The sequence below is a fragment of the Channa argus genome, chromosome 15, assembly GCF_033026475.1.
Source record: "Channa argus isolate prfri chromosome 15, Channa argus male v1.0, whole genome shotgun sequence".
NCBI lineage: Eukaryota > Metazoa > Chordata > Actinopteri > Anabantiformes > Channidae > Channa > Channa argus.
The window spans coordinates 21,441,536-21,452,713 of NC_090211.1; the positions used below are offsets into that span (position 1 = coordinate 21,441,536).

An 11,178-nucleotide genomic window follows, 5' to 3' on the forward strand; every position below is an offset into this window, starting at 1 on the left:
TATTAATAAAATAAATGTTTGTTTGCTTGTCTAAATATCCACTGATGTCCTGAGGGGCTGAACCTCTTCCAGGTGTTACATGATCAGTTTGACTTAACTAAAAATACTTGTACAATCAGAGGAAACTAGTGTTTACTAGTGGAAAATCTAATAATCAATCATGTATAATAAAATATGTATGCGTGATAGAATAAATACCACAATCTTAGTTTTTAACAAATTCAAACATCTGATCTGAACAATAGAATTCAGGAAAAGGGGGCTGAAGTCATTGGGTGAGAGGCAGGGTACAGCCCGGACAGGTCTCCAGTCTGTCTCAGGGCCATCACAGAGAGACATACAGAGAAAGACCATCATCACAATCACATTCACTGCTACAGGTCATTTAGTCACCAATTAACCTAACATCATGTCTTTGGACTGTGGGAGAAAACTGGAGTAGCTGGAGGAATGTATGTATGTATGGATGTATTCAAAGATAAGCCAAAAAGTGCTCTACAAATAAAGAAACCAAACTATTTTATGTGGTTGGTACACAGTGAAGCAAAGGTCAAATCCTCTTAAACACCGCAGCTGTCAAAGTAGCAGCTCAGAGATGAGAACAATTGTTAGATGAAGTGAACTAACAGGATTTTCTTGCTCTCTGTGTTTGTGTGTTCATGCAGCTAAGGGCAGTGGGGTGATCATAGTAGTCATCATACTGTGTCTGCTGCTGCTGGCCATCAGCAGTGTCCTCTACTTCCTGTATAGGAAGGGAATTATCCCACCTGGACGCTCAGGGAATCTGGACATGTGAGTATTGTCTCTGCTACTCAGTACAGTAAATATGTATTAATCCTCAGAAAGAAAAAGAAAATGTCGTCATGTAGTCTTCAACAAATGCACTGTTAAATCCTGGGACTGTATCCAAAATGTTCAAATTATGAGTCAAGTGGACCTGGGAAGACTTATTGTGCCAATCCTCCTTTCTGTCAACAGCACCTCAGAGAGGACCCCCAAAGATGACGTGATAGAGATGGTCACGTTGCAGAGAGTAAGGAAACTGTCGACCTAGAGTCCATGGAGTCATCAACAACGGCCCTGATGAACAGGTAACTATTGTCGTGGATGAATAGTTGAGGATAAAACAGGAACCACACACAGAGAAAATGTCTGCATTTTTCTCACTTATGTGCTTTAAGAACGTCTTTAATGCACTAGAAAAATGATTCCTGGGTTATAATTTCCCCATTTTCTCTTTCAGGTAAGTTTGGCCAACTACTGGCTTGTTCACAAACACTTCCTGTTTTCTCTGATGTTGATCCATAGCAACTCCTCCTCCTCCTCCTCTGTAGATCAGAGCTTCTAAGTAATGTGATGTGTGTGCAGTGTGTGTATGTGTGTGTGAAGGTGGGCTTACACTGACACTAACGACTGACTCCTTTGTCCAGCAGGAGGAGCAGGAGGTGGTGGCCTTGGACCGTTTGTGAAGGTGACAAAGGTTAAAGATTGGTGATGTGCTGTGCCTGCTTTGTGATTGCATCATACACTTCATTTGTTCCTGTGCTTGTTCTGACCTGTTCTCTTTTGATTGTGTTTCCGCTGAGAGCTAGTTAGGCCTGACAATGTAACATGTTAGAAGATTTCAGTCTTTGTTTTAAGTTGTTCAATAAGACATTATTTGCTTGTTCTTGATTTTTTTAAGTTTTAAAATAAATGTTGAAATTGTTCTTTTTCCAAAATGTGTGTAAATTCAGTAGAGTACATGTGATTTATTGATGCTTGTGTGTTTCTGCTTTGCAAGAAACTAAGGTCAAATAAAAATGTTTGATTTAAAGACAGGCTATTTCTTTTCTATTGACATTTGTCTCTAACGTATAAAAGAGTAGTTGGAATAGAAGCAGTAGGCCCCAAGCTGCCCTTCTCACTGCAAATCAATTCAAACATTTATTATCCATTTAGAATAAAGTGTTCAACCAACACTTTGAACAAATTACAAACATTAATTATGTGTAGAAGAATCTATTCTTCTAAGACCATTAAAGTCAAACAGTCATATTAATGTAGTGGATGATCAGCATATTCTATAAAGGAAGATGGTTATTTAGTGCATTTCAGAGGTGGTGTGAGATCATTTCCTGAATATCCCAGAGTTGCTCTGTCAAAATACGTCCATATCCAAGAATGAATCCAAATTGAAATAAAAATACTGCAGCTGTGGGGCATCTGAACATGAAACTCACTTTGCAAGACAGGTCAGTTCATTTTTGCTCAGTGATGTATCTGCATTCAACAAAGGTTTTCAGCAGTATGACTCTTGTCTGGAGGATCACGAGTTACATGATACAAAGTAGCAAATGTAAAAGACAATATAATATGGCAGCATTCGCATTTGAAAGCAGACAAGACAACTAAAGCTCCACATTCTACCAATGTCCACACCCACAGTAAATAACACGGGCAAAGACACGTTGGGTAACTTTTTTATCAGAGGAGAAAGAACTATTCAGCTACTAAGTAGCTAAATATTGTGAAGCCAACATCTGATGTTCTGTAGGCTCATTCCTGTCTGTCATCATTTGTTTTCATCTACAAATTAGTGAAATAACAAAAATGGGTCACACTGTCTCTCAGGCTGATAGGGTCTGATAGGGGGACCCTGAACTCACGGGATAAGAACAGGAACAATAAAAACAAATGATGCCTCACTTGACCACACAGGAAATTACTCCTTTGAAACACATTCAGAACAAAACATAAAGTCTCTTAGCAGATGATGAACTGGATGTCATATTCACATGTCCATGTCCAGACGGTTTCAAACTGTCTTTGTACAATGTTACTTTAGACTCAAGGTACACACTGCCTGGCCAGAAACATTTAAGTCAGCTGTGCCTAAACTGTGCGATTCATGTCGACAAACTCCAGTATGTAAATGGCAGAACGTTTGACATATCGTCATTCAGAAAATATCTAGATATTAGATAGATAGATTTACTTTCCCAAAAATTCCCATCAATTTTGGTTAATTGTCTTTTGATTTAGAGCAGGAGTGTTGACCTCTGGGCCTTGGGGGCTGCAAACCTGCTTGTTTTCCCACTAGCCACTGCTGATTACCTGGATCAGGTGTGCTCAGGTGTGCATTGATTGATCCATGGTGTAGATACGTCTGCTTTCACTCTCTACTTCACTTTTTGTGACTCATTACATTATATTGGACTCAGGATGAAATGTCATGAGAACAGAAAATGAGCTTTAATCTGTTTGCCCTCATTCTGAAGACAGAACAATGCAGTTGAGTTGTATAGGAGACAAAAGGTGAGAAGCTGCAGGCACATTGAATCATTTTTTGGTTATAATTTTTGATTTACTTCATACAACATTTACCCAGACACATTTTACTTAATATATAACAGGTTCCAATATTCGATTCTGCATGTTAAAACTGTAAGATGGACAGTTTCTGTGGATTTTCTTTCCTTTCTCCATGTTTCTGTAGCATCCTGACTTTCTCTCCTTTCTATTCAGCAGTAACTCTAAAATATAGAACCCGTCCTTCAATTGAGACTTGAACTAGTTCATCTAGTGGAGATAACACAGGTTCCTAACAACGTGATGAACTGAAGGCTGATCAAACACTGTTTGATCACTTTAGACTCACTTAAGGACTCAGAACTAACTACTTACATTCTGATCTTTCATTTGACAGGTGACTATTTCTGATCAGGCTGTGGTTTCTTTCCAGTTTCCTCTGATTCCCTCTGTGCCCCCTGCAGTGTTTGCAGCCCGTCAGCCTGACCTCCAAGGGTACGTTTGTTTTCAGTTGCTAGTCTGGGATGAACTGTTAGAAAATCGAGCGCTCCTACAACGTGCTGGTGGTCTCTGCTTTTGATATTTTATGCTTCCTGTTCTGCATGTGTGAGCTGGAAATCTTCAAATATTTCAGACCAATAGGATGTGAATTGAAGGCATTTTAAGAACCTGCAGTCGCCCTGGTAAATTCTTATTTCTGTTTATCTTTGTGTTACCTCCACCCTGTGGATTGATGGAGTATTGCAGCAGACGTTGACGTGAAAGGCTTCCTCTCTGAAGTCCTGGTTATTACCAACATGACCAAATGTTTCTCAAAGATCGTGATCGTGTTGATCGTGTCTGAACTGGTTTATTTCCCTTTTGTGTTTTAAGGACATTAATGACACTAAAAAGGAAAAGTGTCAGAAAATGTTAATTACCTGTTTTAAAGGACATTTCTCTTCGTTGGAGAGTCAAAGCAATTAGTTAATCCTGGGAATTTTGTGGCTGCTATAATTCTGTGGTTTAGATCTTAGGCCACACATTCAAAGGTGTTGCAGAAATTCAGGTGTGATCTTCAAACATCATCAATTCAAAATGTTTAAATCTTTATTGAAAGCTTTACCTTCATTCTTTCCTTTCTTTAACACCCTATTTTCTAACTGATATTATACTGATGCTGATAATAGTTAAAATCTGCATTTGTTTGCAAGACAGATAATTACATAGATCACCTTGCCTTCCTTTATTATACTCGATAACATGTGACTATGGCTAATATGCTGATATTTGTTGTGAGACGATATAAATGAGCCAAGTGTCAAACAGTTTATGCTGTAATTACTCAGTGTGTGTTGGGCCACAATGTTGCAAATGGTGCAATTTACAGTTTGGTCATTTGTGAGATGAGGTGCTTTAAAGTTTCAGGTAAAAAACTGTGGAATTATGCAATAACATTCTTGTCCTATTATTTTTTTGTTGTTTCCTATTTTTTACTGCCTCTTGTGAGATCAACACAAACCACATACACCAACACTAACTAGAAAGACCTGAATATATATTCTGTCAAAATTATTCTAGATATGTGACAACATATCATATGTGACAATTCATAATTTAAAAGTTCAATGGTTAAAATATGTACAGTATGGCTTAAAATTAGGCAAAATACCATTAAAACCAGTAAGGGGCACCTTGCAAAATGAATATGAGGCAGTATAACAAGACAGTGGGAAGAGACTGTGAGTCTTTTCCATCAGTCCTTTGCACTAAATTATTGAACCCAATCATTTGGCCAAAAACCTAAGCAGGTCATGCATCTGTTGCTGAGCAGAACATTGTCCACCCTCAGGACACTGCCCCCGGCCTTTTTCTTCTTTTATGGAAACCTTTTCCCTTTTCCAGCACTTTGATAAGCACCTGTGAGCATGGAGTGACTCAGTGTGGGATGGTCTGCTGTTAGACAGTAACTGACCTTGGAGCAGTTCTGCAAACACTTCAACACAAAACATACAGATGAGACAAAGTTTTATAAGACAAACAACATACAATCTTTTAAACAGTCTTCAAAAGTACACTGAATACTATTGCTGTTATAACTAGGTAAAATGCTAAGGATTAAATGTAGTCATCATTTAATAATACTTGATTTTCCATCACACACTCAAACCCAAATATCTTAATTTCCTTCAAAAATGTCCATGTTATTGTTTTATAATGTTTAAATAGTTCCTTTATAGAGCTGGGCATTGTACTTTCTATCAAACATCAGTCAAAGACGACAAAAATGAAAAAGAAATACTGGGGACTCATCTAGTTTTAATGGATTAGATCCATGCGTTGCTGCCTGTTAGCTATTACAATACAATGCTGCCACCTTGTGGTCACTTTGATGTAATGCAGCGATGCACTAAGTCTGGACTTGCTGTAACGGTTAAAGGACGGTAGAGTTGACCACCATCACTTACACTGAAAAAAGGTTAAGACGAGGTCTCCACGTGAACAGTGTGAAGAGGAGGAAGGATTAAAACTAGCAAAATCTCCACTTCCTGTTTCCTGACTTTTATTTTGTAGTCCCTCTACTCCACTTCCTGTTGTGGCGTTGTTTTTGGTCACCTCATCAGCCTTGATTGTTTTCACCTGTGCCGCTGCCTGTTTTAACGCAGCTCTGAGAACTTTCCAGTCTGCTTCTCTAGTTTGATGTCTGTTTATTGAGCTCTTGGATACGCAACTCTCTGATGGAAACTGTCTTAAGGATAAGGATTCTGGAACTTTACTGTACTGATCGGACCTGGATAGGTATTGTGGACTTTTGGATGGTGGATTTTTCCCCACCAAGTACGGATGAGTGTGTCCCTCACTCCTGCCTCTAAGCTTCCTCTCTCCTCAGTCGATCCCTTCCTCCAGGCCACCGTCCGTCTCCTCCAGTCCTCCTCAGCAGCTTGCCCTCTCCACCAACCCCGTCATCCTGCCTGGCTCCTCCCCGGAGTTACCAATAGAGGGCAGTACAACCACACTCCTGACTTGTCTCCCCATCTCCATTCCTCCTACTCTTTGCTTTGAATCTGGTCACTTTGCTGCTGTTCTTCTCACCTGCTGTGTCTGAGACCTCCACCTCCTGATTTGGTTAACACCAAAATTCATCCAAAACAGAAATCAAAAACCAATTAGCTTAGCAGCACAGAGGTATACTGCAGTTTTTTTCAGAGCGCTCACAGTAACTGCAAGATGCTAAATATGAAGAATTAGAGAGAACGTAACAACAACGTACTGTGTCCAAACTACACCCAAGAATATTAGAACAAGTGAAAAAGACGCCCTACCTTCATGTGACCTCTTGTCTGTTGCTTGGTCATCATAAATATCATAAAATAATTTTTAAAAACTTTTCAAAATGTTCAGGATTTCAAGGAATTTAAACAGTAGGTGAGATGGAAATGAATGTAAGTTAATTTGTGAGTTGAAGGATCGAGTTGATACGTTGCAATTTTCAGCTTGTTTCAAAAATATACCCTTTGTCTACAAAAATGTAAAAAATATATATATTGTATTCTATATATAAAATTAAAGACTGAGACAATTGTTACAGTAGAGCTGTACTCACCTCTTCTGTCTATCGTGATGTTAACATAGTTTGGATTTTCCTGTTGCTCATGATTGTGGGGATTTTCCTGATTCTCGTGGTGATCGAGATCATGAAAATATTGCCCCTTCATCCTGTGACAGGATTCATTTAAATCTTATCTTTAAAAGGAAATTAAAAAGCAGAACCTTCTCCTTTAATATTGTGTGAGAAGCAGCAGTCACATGTGTCTGTGTGAACAATATGTTGAGGACATGATTTAATGGCTTGTTGTGTTTTGGAATCACAATAACTACATGTAAAATAGCAAAGGTATAATAATTTGTACATATAATCATACCTCCTCATGGAAATCAATATAGCCAGAGATAACAGCACCCGACCTATCGATTCAATTTGACAACCTGAAAGATAAACTCAAACTCAAACTCAAGGTTAAAACTTCAAGCCCCTAAATCTCTGTGGAATCACATTCTTAGCCTGTAGTATTTCAGACTTTAGAAATTCCCACTGTACATCCCAATAATAGAAGATTAAACATTTCAACAATGTGTCATCACTTTTGCACTTGTGACCGACAGATGTGCATCAATTGCTTCAGCAATAATAAAGAATTCCAATCCCTGGGCCTTGACATATAAAAAAAGAAGAAAAAAGAAAGAATGTTTGCCACTAATTTTCCAAGTGGCCTTGTAAAGCGTATCTCAATGTGCCACTGTATTGAAATAGTGTAGAAATCCTCCTTTACCTCTTCACCTTTAAAGGAGACACGTAACTGTTTCAGGTAAACACTCATTCTGCTTACTGTAACCTCAGCTTTGGTGTAAATAAACAGACATAATAAGATGAAAAAATATCCTGCACTTAGTTATTGTGTATGTTGTTGAGTACAAATCAAAGATTAAAACAACTGCTTTTTCAATTAAATCCATATATACTTTATTTAATTGCAAAAAGCTAATACACCGCATCGTATAACTACAGTGGCCAGTTGGGACGTTATATTTTGTTGAATGCTCTTGGTTTGCTTGCTAAACATTAGTATGTTCGCATGTTTACTTCACCTGTCACCATGGTGATCCACTCTGTTCATACTGACCAGTCCATCAGGGAATTCACAGTGTTTCAATCACATCGATTAATTCAACCAATCGTCCGTGTTTTCAACCAAACTTTTGTGTTTCATTTTACCTGGATGAATTATTGCATGTTGGGTAAACAGTTGTCCTTGTTTGGTTGATTTAGATTTGAAAAAGGTGGGTTGTTGTTTGAACAGCTTCATTTCACTGCTCTGTTGTGTGAAATCTATTTGATTTCATTTGTTTTTTGAACATGCTTGTTAGTTCTCAGTCCATTTGAAGAATGAATGCTTCAAACTACAGGTGGCTGGAAACATGTGAGATCACTTCCTGAATATCCCAGAGTTGCTCTGTCAAAATACGTCCATATCCAAGAATGAATCCAAATTGAAATAAAAATACTGCAGCTGTGGGGCATCTGAACATGAAACTCACTTTGCAAGACAGGTCAGTTCATTTTTGCTCAGTGGATGTATTTGCTTTCCACAAAGGTTTTCAGCAGAATGACTCTTGTCTGGAGGATCAAGAGTTACATGATACAAATTAGCAAATGTAAAAGACAAAATAATATGGCAGGATTCACATTTGAACACTATGAGGCAGAAAAACATTTAAACAGTTATTTCTCGTGGTTATTATTGTATTATCCTACATTATTGTTATTGCTGTTTTAAATGACAGTATCAGTATGCATTACAATGAAACGTGATTTCCCAGTTATAAATTCAATGAACATCAGAAAAAAAATCTGTGTTCAGAAGATAACAATAAATATTAAACTAGCAGCCATGAGATGAAAGTAGTAATCTGTTCAGGAAACCAGGAAATGGTCTTGGCACTGACACTGGCCTTGTTGCTCCAGTTCTCCAGGTCCTGGTTCTGCTCCTCCATCTCAGTTATGTTGTGCTTCTGAGAAATTATTATTTGTTTTAATCCGATCTGGTCCTGGTTGATGAAATCCAGTAGCTTTCCACTCTGTATCTGCCACGTTCCACTCAAATCTCTTGTGATCTTACAGAGTCTTGCAGTCTCTCTCCTATGTTTTATTCGTCCATCATCTTTATGTTCGCAGCTGGACATTAGAAAAAGCTGCTTTCTCTGTAGCCACCTAAAGCACACGTGGAGCCAGTTTAGCTCCAAACCCAGTTGGATTAAGGAGGACGCTGTCCCAGAATGAGCCCACTGTGAAGCAGGAGCCCAATATCCCAGCTCAGTGGGTTTCTTCCCTGCTGTGAGCCTGCAGTGGAACATCCTGTGATTCCAGCAGAGCTCAAGGGGGCTTCAGATGCTGCTGGTATTGTCAGGAGTGACGTCTTGCTGCTAGTGTTGGAGACAATGGTCCCCACATCAGCCACGGACTGTAGAGGTTTTATTAGAGAATCCACATTTGTGCGTTTCCCCCATAAAATCAGTGACTTCTCTGAGAGCATCAGACCCAGAATAAACCAAGACTTGTGCGCCACAATCCATCAGCACTGGTCCAGAGTGTTGTAGTGATTTTCAGTGAGCTGTAGCTGCAGGAAACTGAGTGTGTGTCTGCTATAAGACGCAGCAGCAGTGAGAATGAAGGACGTCTGAGATGGGATTTAAACACAGATGGAGATTTGAGCTGATGGGTAGTAACTTTGGACAGTAGGTGGAGCTGCTGCATCAACAAGGAGCTGAGACTCCAACGGACAAAGGTGTGTTTTCTTCACTCAGACACACACACACGATGTGGTATAAACCATTTCTCACCAAGCAGTTCGTCATCCATATATATATATATATAGTTACATATTTAGTTTACATATTTACTTAGAGTATAATATATATAATACTCTGAGTAAATATGTAACTATATAAATTAAGCTCTGCTAAACTCTTTAGTCAGTACTGTATATTTCATTAAATTGTTGATTGCTATCTTCTGTAACAGTCTTTGTTGGAGGAAGGGTTTGGTGAATGCTCCTTAAAGAGCACATCTATTGTCCAAGCAGTACTGCTCGTGGACAATGACATCACATTCTGCACAAAGCAGTTGTTTGAGAAGGAAATCTGCACATGATACCACTGCATGCTTTATTTTCCACAGCTGGCAAAGGCCCTTTGGGAGATTTCCTCCCTCGAGAAGGTGAGGTCTCGCTTTCAGCCATTTCTCATCCCCCAGCAACTGACAGACAATCCATGTTTCAGCCCTTGGGGCTTTGGTGGGACTTGAAGTTTCATTTACATCATCTGAAACCGTATCAAGTAGCTTCTGCAGATCCTTCAGGTGAAAATCTTTGGAGCCTGCATGCTACTAGATAAGACAGCAAAGACCTGAAAGATTACAAAAGATTCAGACAAAAACTGTGGGGGTCCTACCATGGATTCATAAATATTTCAGTTGGACAATGTAATATTCTATTTCAAAATAGAATTATAGTGAGAGTGACTTAGTTTCATATTTATAACCAAATAATGATACTAGAAATGCAGCATTAGTGAAAACCCAGCTGTTTGATGAAAAGAAGACTTTAGATATCTAATCTTACATATAACAACAAATATCTAATCACTATTTTTTATTTGAATTCTGGATTCACAAATATACATGTTTTAGAATTATTGGAATATCTGCAGTACTGCAATGTTAAAATAATTTCTCAGTCTGACATATGTGCCATGTACATAAACCACAGTAAATCTTCAAGGCTGTTCAAAACTCCCATCTCCGCCCCCTTCCAAAAGTGGTTACCTTTTGAGATGTCTTCAAAGTGTTGAGCATCATGACCACTTGGAAACTCCAGATTTTGTTTTCCTGGGATGTGAAGTAGAACCTTTAAAGTCAGTCAAAGTCAAAGTCAGAGAAAAACAATGACACACTGAGAATTACTATTACTTGCTTGCTGTAGACCTGCTGGTCTTTACAATCAGCCGACCGAAGCAATGACGCTTTCTCCACTTTATTGCAGCCAAGCTCCTGTTAAACGTGGTACAAACAGTAGCATGTTACATGAATATTAGAGTATATGAGTATAATGTAATATCTTTAGTATTTATTAACTACTCTGTTGATTCTTTGATTTAAAATAAACACTGAATTGAAACCACAAAATCCATTTGCTTAAGTCATTTAGCAGACGTTTTTATCCAAAGCGACTTACAAGTGAGGAACAATGCAGCAAGAATCTAAGTCAAGGAGAAAACATCAAAGCAAAGTCCTGTCAGAAAAGTTCACATTTCATGAGATGCAAGTGCGAGAAAGAGCAGAAAGGAAGTTTT

General features: G+C 38.5%; 1 long non-coding RNA gene across 1 annotated transcript; it reads left to right on the top strand.

Moving 5' to 3' along the window:
* The first annotated feature begins 661 nt into the window (after positions 1–661).
* On the top strand, positions 662–1,739 carry LOC137100604 (uncharacterized). Its single transcript, XR_010910940.1, has 3 exons — positions 662–792; positions 979–1,091; positions 1,431–1,739. It is a non-coding gene; the product is annotated as an uncharacterized lncRNA (long non-coding RNA).
* Positions 1,740–11,178: the final 9,439 nt, after the last annotated feature.